Consider the following 12,523-nt stretch of genomic DNA (forward strand, 5'->3'; position numbering starts at 1 on the left):
TGACTGGTATGGATTTAGTGACAGAATTAGACTGGGATATGGCCAAAAAATAACCACACTATTGCTGGTTAAATGCACTTGGTGACGGGCGCAGCTTGCCCCTGATGTAGTATATGGCCAAAAAATGAACAGACTATTGCTGGTTAAATGCACTTGGTGTCACAGCTTGACGCACCACACTACTGAGGGTTAAATGCACTTGGTGACGGGCCCAGCTTGCCCCTGATGTAGTATATGGCCAAAAAATGAACAGACTATTGCTGGTTAAATGCACTTGGTGTGACAGCTTCACCCTGATGTAGGCTTTAGCCAAAAAACAACCACACCATTGAGGGTTAAATGCACTTGGTGACAGGCGCAGCTTGCCCCTGATTTATTATATGGCCAAAAAAATGAACAGACTATTGCTGGTTAAATGCACTTGGTGTGACAGCTTCACCCTGATGTAGGCTTTAGCCAAAAAACAACCACACCATTGAGGGTTAAATGCACTTGGTCGCAGCTTGGATGCACTTGGTCGCAGCACCGCACAAGACACAAAATGGCCGCCGATCACCCCAGAAAAAAGTGACTGACAAACGGTCTGGGCAGCCTAAAAACAGTGAGTGAGCATTTGAATTTCAGCAGCTCAATGATGCACAGCTGCAGATCGATCGATTAATCAAGTGAAGTCCTTTGGAGGAGTTAATCTGCCTAATCTCGCCCTACTGTCGCAGCCGCAACCTCTCCCTACGCTAATCAGAGCAGAGTGACGGGCGGCGCTATGTGACTCCAGCTTAAATAGAGGCTGGGTCACATGGTGCTCTGGCCAATCACAGCCATGCCAATAGTAGGCATGGCTGTGATGGCCTCTTGGGGCAAGTAGTATGACGCTTGTTGATTGGCTGCTTTGCAGCCTTTCAAAAAGCGCCAAGAAAGCGTCACAAAAGCGCCAAGAAAGCGACGAACACCGAACCCGAACCCGGACTTTTACGAAAATGTCCTGGTTCGGGTCCGTGTCACGGACACCCCAAAATTCGGTACGAACCCGAACTATACAGTTCGAGTTCGCTCATCCCTATTTATAAGTTAAAAGTAAGTGGTTCCCGAGAACCAACATCACAATCATTGCAGACTGGGCCTGGAAAAGAGTCCCGGCCACCTGAGAAGAGTCCTGGTTATTCATGAATTCCTGCTCTCCTGCCCACCTGCTGATGACTGACCGTCTTCTACCTAGTTTTCTCCCTTTCTCTCTAGGAGAGAACTGCCAATCATCAGCAGATGGCCGGGGAGAGCAGGAGATTAGGAATAACCATGACTCTTCTCAGGTAGATTTGACTCTTTTCAAGGCCTGGGCTGCAATGATTATGATGCTGGTTCTCAGCAACCACTTACTTTTAGCTCATGAGTGGAACACCGCTGATATCAGCATTTCTGTCACTATTTCATGCTGCCCTCAGTGAGATCAGCATAAAGTTGATGACAGGTTCCCTTTAAGGCCTCATGCACACGACAGTATTTTTTCACGGTCCGCAAAAACGGGGTCCGTAGGTCCGTGATCCGTGACCGTTTTTTCGTCCGTGGGTCTTCCTTGATTTTTGGAGGATCCACGGACATGAAAAAAAAGTCGTTTTGGTGTCCGCCTGGCCGTGCGGAGCCAAACAGATCCGTCCTGAATTACAATGCAAGTCAATGGGGACGGATCTGTTTGACGTTGACACAATATGGTGCCATTTCAAACGGATCCGTCCCCATTGACTTTCAATGTAAAGTTTGGAGTCCCTTTTATACCCCCAGTAGCCTCATCGGATTGGAGTTTTCTCCAATCCGATGGTATATTTTAACTTGAAGCGTCCCCATCACCATGGGAACGCCTCTATGTTAGAATATACTGTTGGATATGAGTTAGATCGTGAAAACTCATTTCCGACAGCATATTCTAACACAGAGGCGTTCCCATGGTGATGGGGACGCTTCTAGTTAGAATATACTAAAAACTGTGTACAAGACTGCCCCCTGCTGCATGGCAGCACCCGATCTCTTACAGGGGGCCGTGATCAGCACAATTAACCCCTCAGGTGCCGCACCTGAAGAGGTTAATTGTACTATCACTATCATAGCCCCCTGTAAGAGATCAGGGCTGCCAGGCAGCAGGGGGCAGACCCCCCCCTCCCCAGTTTGAATATCATTGGTGGCCAGTGCGCCCCCCCCTCTATTGTAATAATAGGTTGGTGGCACAGTGTGCGGCCCCCCGCCCCCCCCCCCCTTCCTCCCTCTATTGTAATAATTTGTTGGTGGCACTGTGTGCGCCCCCCATCGGCCCCCCCTTCCTCCCTCTATTGTAATAATTTGTTGGTGGCACAGTGTGCGCCCCTGCACCCCCCTTCCTCCCTCTATTGTAATAATTTGTTGGTGGCACAGTGAGCGCCCCCCCCCGCCCCCCCTTCCTCCCTCTATTGTAATAATTCGTTGGTGGCACAGTGTGCGCCCCCCCCCCGGCCCCCCCCTTCCTCCCTCTATTGTAATAATTCGTTGGTGGCACAGTGTGCGCCCCCCCGCCCCCCCTTCCTCCCTCTATTGTAATAATTTGTTGGTGGCACAGTGTGCACCCCCCATCGGCCCCCCTCCCTCTATAGCATTAACAACATTGGTGGCCAGTGTGCGGCCTCCCATCTCCACCCCCCCCTCCCCGATCATTGGTGGCAGCGGAGTTCCGATCGGAGTCCCAGTTTAATCGCTGGGGCTCCGATCGGTAACCATGGCAACCAGGAAGCTACTGCAGCCCTGGTTGCCATGGTTACTTAGCAATAGTACAATAGTAGAAGATTCATACTTACCTGCTGACTGCTGCGATGTCTGTGTCCGGCAGGGAGCTCCTCCTACTGGTAAGTGACAGCAATGCGCCGCACAGACCTGTCACTTACCAGTAGGAGGAGCTCCCGGCCGGACATGAACATCGCAGCAGCCAGCAGGTAATGAATATTCTACTATTGTACTATTGCTAAGTAACCATGGCAACCAGGGCTGCAGTAGCGTCCTGGTTGCCATGGTTACCGATCGGAGCCCAAGCGATTAAACTGGGACTCCGATCGGAACTCCGCTGCCACCAATGATCGGGGGGGCGATGGGGGGCGCACACTGTGCCACCAACAAATTATTACAATAGAGGGAGGAAGGGGGGGCGGGGGGGGGGCGCACACTGTGCGACCAACGAATTATTACAATAGAGGGAGGGAGGGAGGGCGATGGGGGGCGCACACTGTGCCACCAACGAATTATTACAATAGAGGGAGGAAGGGGGGGGGGCGGGGGGGGCTCACACTATGCCACCAACAAATTATTACAATAGAGGGAGGGAGGGGGAGGGGGGCCGCACTGGCCACCAATGATATTCAAACTGGGAAGGGGGGGGTCTGCCCCCTGCTGCCTGGCAGCCCTGATCTCTTACAGGGGGATATGATAGTACAATTAACCCCTTCAGGTGCCGCACCTGAAGGGGTTAATTGTGCTGATCACCGCCCCCTGTAAGAAATCGGGTGCTGCCAGGCAGCAGGGAGCAGTCTTGTACACAGTTTGTAGTGTATTCTAACTAGAAGCGTCCCCATCACCATGGGAACGCCTCTGTGTTAGAATATACTGTTGGATATGAGTTTTCACGAAGTGAAAACATAGATCTGAAAAAGCTTTTGTGCAGACGGATCTTCGGATCCGTCTGTATGAAAGTAACCTACGGCCACGGATCACGGACACGGATGCCAATCTTGTGTGCATCCGTGTTCTTTCACGGACCCATTGACTTGAATGGGTCCGTGAACCTTTGTCCATCAAAAAAATAGGACAGGTCTTATTTTTTTGACGGACAGGATACACGGATCACGGTCTCGGCTGCAAAACGGTGCATTTTCCGATTTTTCCACGGACCCATTGAAAAAAAACGGAAAACGGCACAACGGCCACGGATGCCCACAACGGTCGTGTGCATGAGGCCTAAAGGTGTTGTCCCACGAAAAATATTCAACAATTTTTAAAATAGCGTCTAAATACTTTTGTAATCGCATGTAAATAAAATGTTAGTATAGCCATGTAATTATTCAATAAAATATATCTGTATAGCGCCACCTGCTGATGGTTATTTTCCGCATCTCTTTGTCCACCCCATTAAGGTGGATATACAGTACAGACCAAAAGTTTGGACACACTTTCTCATTCTCATTACTCAAGAGTTTTCTTTATTTTCATGACTATGAAAATTGTAGATTCACACTGAAGGCATCAAAACTATAAATTAACACATGTGGAATTATATACATAACAAAAAAGTGTGAAACAACTGAAAATATGTCATATTCTAGGTTCTTCAAAGTAGCCACCTTTTGCTTTGATTACTGCTTTGCACACTCTTGGCATTCTCTTGATGAGCTTCAAGAGGTAGTCACCTGAAATGGTTTTCACTTCACAGGTGTGCCCTGTCAGGTTTAATAAGTGGGATTTCTTGCCTTATAAATGGGGTTGGGACCATCAGTTGCGTTGTGGAGAAGTCAGGTGGATACACAGCTGATAGTCCTACTGAATAGACTGTTAGAATTTGTATTATGGCAAGAAAAAAGCAGCTAAGTAAAGAAAAACAGTGGCCATCATTACTTTAAGAAATTAAGGTCAGTCAGTCCGAAAAATTGGGAACACTTTGAAAGTGTCCCCAAGTGCAGTCACAAAAACCATCAAGCGCTACAAAGAAACTGGCTCACATGCGGACCGCCCCAGGAAAGGAAGACCAAGAGTCATCTCTGCTGCGGAGGATAAGTTCATCCGAGTCACCAGCCTCAGAAATCACAGGTTAACAGCAGCTCAGATTAGAGACCAGGTCAATGCCACACAGAGTTCTGGCAGCAGACACATCTCTAGAACTGTTAAGAGGAGACTGTGTGAATCAGGCTTCATGGTAGAATATCTGCTAGGAAACCACTGCTAAGGACAGGTAACAAGCAGAAGAGACTTGTTTGGGCTAAAGAACACAAGTCCAAATTTGAGATCTTTGGTCCCAACCACCGTGTCTTTGTGCGACGCAGAAAAGGTGAACGGATGGACTATACATGCCTGGTTCCCACAGTGAAGCATGGAGGAGGAGGTGTGATGGTGCTTTGCTGGTGAAAATGTTGGGGATTTATTCAAAATTGAAGGCATACTGAACCAGCATGGCTACCACAGCATCTTGCAGCGGCATGCTATTCTATCTGTTTGCGTTTAGTTGACCATCATTTATTTTTCAACAGGACAATGACCCCAAAACACACCATCAGGCTGTGTAAGGGCTATTTGACCATGAAGGAGAGTGATGGGGCGCTGCGCCAGATGCCCTGCCTGCCACAGTCACCAGACCTGAACCCAATCGAGATGGTTTGGGGTGAGCTGGACTGCAGATTAAAGGCAAAAGGGCCAATAAGTGCTAAGCATCTCTGGGAACGCCTTCAAGACTGTTGGAAGGCCATTTCAGGTGACTACCTCTTGATGCTCATCAAGAGAATGCCAAGAGTATGCAAAGCAGTAATCAAAGCAAAGTTGTAGTTTTACAACCGCTCTAGAGCTGCAGGTTGGCCACCCCTAATGTGCAGTACAGACCACAAGTTTGGACACACCTTCTCATTCAAAGAGTTTTCTTTATTTTCATGCAAGTTGGCCAGCCCTGATATACATGTTCAGTTCCATCATTTGAATGCCACCAGCTATATTTTTTATTAGAAGTTTTGAACGTTACAGGACTTGTCCCCAAACAAGGACGCGCCCATGAGCTGTCATAATGGGAGAGATGCAGCAGAAAGCACATGCTCCCTGAGGAAGGACAGGCCCCTGGAGTTTTCAGTTTAACATAAATCTAGCACAGCAATTGGGGAGATCTTTGTATCCATGTGAGGTACAGGGCTGGTTCTGGCTTTGTTAGGAAGGTATTGCCATGCCCTATATCAGGGATGCTCAACCTGCGGCCCTCCATCTGTTGTAAAACTACAACTCCCATCAAGCCCTGCTGTAGGCTTTCTGGGCATGCTGGGAGTTATAGTTTTGCAACAGCTGGAAAGCCACAAGGTGGGCATCCCTGCCCTATATGATGTCTGCTTTCATTATACGTATCATGGGATGACGCCTTTAGGATACTTTCACACGTAAAGGTTAATGCGTTAACCTTTTCCGGCACTGAATTCCGTCCTAGGGGCTCAATACCGGAAAAAAACTGATCAGTTTTATCCTAATGCATTCTGAATGGAGAGCAATCCGTTCAGTATGCATCAGGATGTCTTCAGTTCAGTCACTGTACGTTTTTTGGACGGAGAAAATACTGCAGCATGCTGAGGTATTTTCTCCGTCCAAAATTCCGGAACACTTGCCTTATATTGGCATTATATTCCATTGAAACGCATTAATGCCGGATCCGGCCTCAAGTGTCCTGGAAAAACTTTTTTTCCAGGACCGGTTTTGCGGTCTGCGCATGTGAAAAAAGATAAATACAGGATCAGTTTTTCCGGATGACAACCAGAGAGACTGATCCGGTATTCCAATGCATTTGTTAGACGGATCCACATCCGGATCCGTCTACAAATGGTATCCGTTTGCATACAGATTGCCGGAATCCAACAACGCAAGTGTGAAAGTACCACATTTTCTTCTGGAATGTCTCTGAAGTCAAGTAGTAACCAGCAGCGTTTTTACTTCCACTTGGGAAGTAAGGAGGTGTTGAGCTATAATACATGGAGCTGTAGTGAGCAGAAGTCTATTACTCCTCGCCACATGTTATTGTTATCTACAGTCAGTTTGCATATGTGCCTCCCACTTGTTAAGGGAGCAAAAGTAATGGGACAGAATAATAATCATAAATCAAACTTTCACTTTTTAATACTTGGTTGCAAATCCTTTGCAGTCAATTACAGCCTGAAGTCTGGAACGCATAGACATCACCAGACGCTGGGTTCCATCCCTGGTGATGCTCTGTCAGGCCTCTACTGCAACTGTCTTCAGTTCCTGCTTGTTCTTGGGGCATTTTCCCTTCAGTTTTGTCTTCAGCAAGTGAAATGCATGCTCAATCGGATTCAGGTCAGATGATTGACTTGGCCATTGCATAACATTCCACTCATTTCCCTTAAAAACTCTTTGGTTGCTTTTGTAGTATGCTTTCGGTCATTGTCCATCTGCACTGTGAAGCGCCGTCCAATATGTTCTGAAGCATTTGGCTGAATATGAACAGATAATATTACCCGAAACACTTCAGAATTCATCCTGCTGCTTTTGTCAGCAGTCACATCATCAATAAATACAAAAGAACCAGTTCCATTGGCAGCCATACATGCCCACGCCATGACACTACCACCACCATGCTTCACTGATGAGGTGGTATGCTTAGGATCATGAGCAGTTCCTTTCCTTCTCAATACTCTTCTCTTCCCATCGCTCTGGTACAAGTTGATCTTGGTCTCATCTGTCCATAGGATGTTGTTCCAGAACTGTGAAGGCTTTTTTAGATGTCGTTTGGCAAACTCTAATCTGGCCTTTCTGTTTTTGAGGCTCACCAATGGTTTACATCTTGTGATGAACCTTCTGTATTCACTCTGGTGAACTGGGTGAAATTATTGCTCTCACCTGAGTCTAAACCAACACTGTGCACCGCTGTGTATGTGGCGCGCGACTCGCCGCGCACCCCCGATACGTGCGTGCACTGTCACGGCGACGGCGGGAGGCGGGCGCGCTCACTTGAGCCAAGACCAAGTCACTACGCCCCCGAATGCGCAGAGAGACGCGTGCTCTGCGGGCCCCATTTTGGATTTGGGAATAAAGATCACCCAGCACAATATACAATACAAGTATCAATCCATATAACATATAGCATAAAAACCTAAACAGAATGTATAGAAAACAGCTAAATAAATAAATAATAGGATATAGGAAAGACTAGACTTATATCTTCATATTATATTATTCATCCATATCACGTACGTACAACAGATAATATCACTCACAGCTAGATAAATAATTACATATTATCACAACACCTATCTAATTAGATATTATAATTAACCACCTCATAAAACATTATGTTACACAATATTAAAATATAAAAAATACTATCACCCTATGCGACATAAATATACAATTAAATTATATAATCCAATATAATATATGCCCTTTTTGACAAACACAAAATATATTAACAAAACATATCAATTTATGATAAAATCATACGACACCCATGATTAATAGAACCCAAAAGTGAAACTTACAGTAGTGGCATAATTATAGCAAAGAATAAATATTGACATGATCATATCTAACAAATAAGTGGTGGCATGATTAGATCTAAAAAATAATATAACAGATATTTTTTATCATTATTATTATTGTTATTATTAGTTTATTTCTTTTATATAAAACAGGGGGGATAAAAAAAAAAGTGAAAACCCATGATTACTATTATTAAATCAATGTGTATACATTGTTACTTGATCACAATGACCAAATGACTTTTCAATATGTGGACAATCTATACCCTGATATAAAGCCTAAACAACAGGCTAGTGAATGACAAATCCAGTGCAAAAAAACATGTTATGTGATAACTCGAAATCATAATAATTTCATAATTCATTCTTCAAGTGTATATTATGTCGATCAGAAGTCTAATATTAAACCAATAGAAATAGCTGTGTATAGAAAAGGCACGTTTCCAATATTTATATCTTATATCTAATATTTAATACCTATATCCTACATAAAACAAAACAAAAAGAATAAGAAAAAAATATATTAGTATCAGAAGACTATGACCACATTAATCCGGCTGCTCTATATCTCATCAAAATAAAATACAGTATATACTCGAGTATAAGACGAGTTTTTTGGCACATATTTTTGTGCTCAAAAAGCCCCCTCGTCTTATACTCAAGTCTAGGTCTTGATTGCGAAAATTCGCAAAAAAATCGCATTCAAATTTTCGCATAAAAATTCGCATGAACTGGTATTTTTCCCAAAAATCGAATATTCGCTTCAGTTGGTTTTTGTACTGTTAAAGTTATTGTTGATACCATATTGTTTTATTTTGAAATAAATATTCAAAAACCTTTAACCTACTGATGCCTCAATTAATGTAATTTTATTGGTACGTTATCTATTTTTATTTTTGAAATTTACCAGTAGCTGCTGCATTTCCCACCCTAGTCTTATAACTCGAGTCAATAATTTTTCCCATTTTTTGGGGGTAAAATTTGGGGCCTCGGCTTATATTCGGGTCGGCTTATACTCGAGTATATACGGTAATTACAATAAAAAATTTTTTTTATCATTAAACACACCATTCACTAATTCAAGGATGATGTTGCCCCATCACAAAAAAGTTACAAATGGAATCTTGTCATTCAATCCATATGGTATCTGTGTGTTCAATTTCACAATCCACTTGATTTCAATCTGCTCCAACCATCGGAATACATTTCCTCCTCTCTCGCACCCAAAGATATCTTATCAATCCCGCTGAATTTGAGATCTTGCTAGCAGTTGTTATATGTCTTTGGCGAAAATGCCTCGTAATTGGTTTTAATTTTAAAAGCTTGTCTCTATCACCATCATCAATCTTGGCTGCCGTCCGAATATCCTTTTATTGTTCCTGTATACGAACCCATAGTTCACGGGTCATCATACCAATATAGATAAAACCACACGGGCATGTGGCATAGTAAATAATACCTGTTGTGCTACAGTTTATAAAATGCTGAATATTGTATGTCATTTTGCCAGAGGAGTCATCAAATGTATTGGTTTTAACAATAGCCTTACACGTTGTACAATGCCCAAAGGATATAGATCCACACTTGGGTCCCCTGGATTCAAATAAGAAACCAGATCTTGGTGGTACATAGTGGCTATGTACCAAAATATCCCTCAGATTTTTGCTACGTTTAGCCACAAATATAGGAGTAGGTGTCAGTATCTTATTAAGATCACCATCCAACTTCAGAATGGGCCAAAATTTATAGATAATCCCTTTCATATTTCGCCACTGTGTATTATAGTTCGTTATCATCCGTACTGTTTGTAATGCCGATAAATCATCCCAGGAATTTGAGGACAGTAATGCCTCCAGTGGTGTACTGACATATCCCCGTTGGTCATATCCTGGTTGTATAAAACGTTGCTTTAAGGTGTCTGATTCCCTTTCAAAATCCTCTTTAGATGTACAAATACGTTTAGCCCTCAAAAATTTACCTATGGGTATTGAACTTTTCTGATGTTTAGGATGGAACGAGGTTGCATGAAGCAGTGAATTAACAGTGGCAGATTTTCTATACACTGAAGTTTCAAGGTCGTCAGTCATTGCCACTTTTACACTGATATCCAAAAATTCTATTTCCCTTTGGCTTACCGTTTGGGTCAGGACGGTGTTCCACTTGTTGTTGTTCAATTTTTCAAGAAATAAATCCAAAGCCTCCCATGACCCATGCCATATGAACAAAACATCATCGATGAAGCGCATCCATGAAATCACCTCACCAGTCACCATTAACTTAATCCATAGATGCTTGTACACATTGTTGTTCCCAATTACCCAAAAACAAATTAGCGTAATATAGCGTGCATGTCGCACCCATCGCCATCCCACGCAATTGAAGATAATGGTGGTCCTTAAATAAAAAATTGTTATGCTTCAAAATTAAGTCTAATAACTGCATCAATAGATCCACCAAATCCAATGGTAAGTTTCTAGTTTGTAAAAAGAAACTAGAGGATTCTAAGCCCACATCATGTGAAATACATGTATACAGTGATTCCACATCACAAGATATTAAAAACATGTTATCCTCCATTTTGATGTTCTCCAAACGTCTCAATACATCCGTAGAATCACGGACATATGAGGGCAGGCTTTCCACACAAGGTTTCAGAGAGTAATCCAAAAAACGACACACAGGTTCATTTAGACCACCACAACAGGATACAATTGGTCTACCCGGAGGTTTCGCAGTGGACTTATGAACTTTTGGTGATATTTGATAAATTTTACTGAGAGGCTGTTATACACAGATTTTGTGATAATGCCCTCGGCGACCGCCTCCATAAGTATCTCATCCAATTGAGACTTGAATTTATTTGTCAGATTGCTAGGTAACAATCCTTATCACTCAATTGCCTAAAGACCTCAACTTCATACATATCTGTGGACCAAATGACCACATTTCCTCCCTTGTCCATCGGTTTAATAACCACATTTTTCATCTTTTTGAACCTAGTACCCCAGTACTGCAAGGCCCCAGTGCTAATTACTGAGCCACCCATGTTTCATAACTGTTACCTCTCTCATGCCCTATAGAAATCCTAACCCTATTTGGTATTTGTTTTTTTATGGGACACATTCAGTAAAATTCTAGTTTTTCGAGATGCCACCAGCACGGATGAGATGTAGCAGAGTTACACAGCGGTCAGCACAGACAAAACTCAGAAATGAAACCGTTCAGTGACATTTTCAGTTCTGCTACATTTCTAACTTTATATGGCGCAATAAAGATAGAAAACACTCACCATAGGGTGGACAGGAACCTCGTCACGACCGTGCAGTTGGCTACACACCCACTAGCAAGAACAATTGGAGAATGTCAGTAAAAAAAGGACTGGCTCTCTGTGTGCAAGTATCAATGTAATACCTAAAATATATGCTAATTAGGGATGAGCGAACCCGAACTGTATAGTTCGGGTTCGGACCGAATTTTGGGGTGTCCGTGACACGGACCCGAACCCGGACATTTTCGTAAAAGTCTGGGTTCGGGTTCGGTGTTCGTCGCTTTCTTGGCACTTTTTGAAAGGCTGCAAAGCAGCCAATCAACAAGCGTCATACTACTTGCCCCAAGAGGCCATCACAGCCATGCCTACTATTGGCATGGCTGTGATTGGCCAGAGCACCATGTGACCCAGCCTATATTTAAGCTGGAGTCACGTAGCGCCGCCCGTCACTCTGCTCTGATTAGCGTAGGGAGAGGTCCTCCAAAGGACTTGATTAATTGATCGATCTGCAGCTGTGGATCATTGAGCTGCTGATACTCAATTGCTCACTGTTTTTAGGCTGCCCAGACCGTTTGTCAGTCACTTTTTTCTGGGGTGATCGGCGGCCATTTTGTGTCTTGTGGTGTGCCGGCACAAGCTGCGACCAAGTGCATTTAACCCTTAAAGGGAGTCTGTCAGCAGATTTACCCTTTTTTAACAGTTGCCATACCGCTGTAGCCACAAAACAGATGATTAACACAGTACCTTTATATGCTTTGGTGGACTTTTAAATATGCCAAAAACGAACTTTGATGAGGGCTCGCAAGTGCCCAGGGCGGAGTCCACCGGGTTGGAGCCCAGGCAGCTCTGCCTCTTCGGCTCTTATCCCCGCCCAGCCTCCTCCTCTGCTCGCCTATCTGTCGTCTCTCCCCCTCAGCGAGATCCCGCGCCGACGCGATGACTTCCTTGGTCGGGGCATGCGCATAAGCTACTGCGATGCCGTGTCAGCAATGGGCATGGCAGTGCGCATGCCCCG

The sequence above is a fragment of the Bufo gargarizans genome, chromosome 2 (assembly GCF_014858855.1).
Source record: "Bufo gargarizans isolate SCDJY-AF-19 chromosome 2, ASM1485885v1, whole genome shotgun sequence".
In the NCBI taxonomy this organism is placed as follows: domain Eukaryota; kingdom Metazoa; phylum Chordata; class Amphibia; order Anura; family Bufonidae; genus Bufo; species Bufo gargarizans.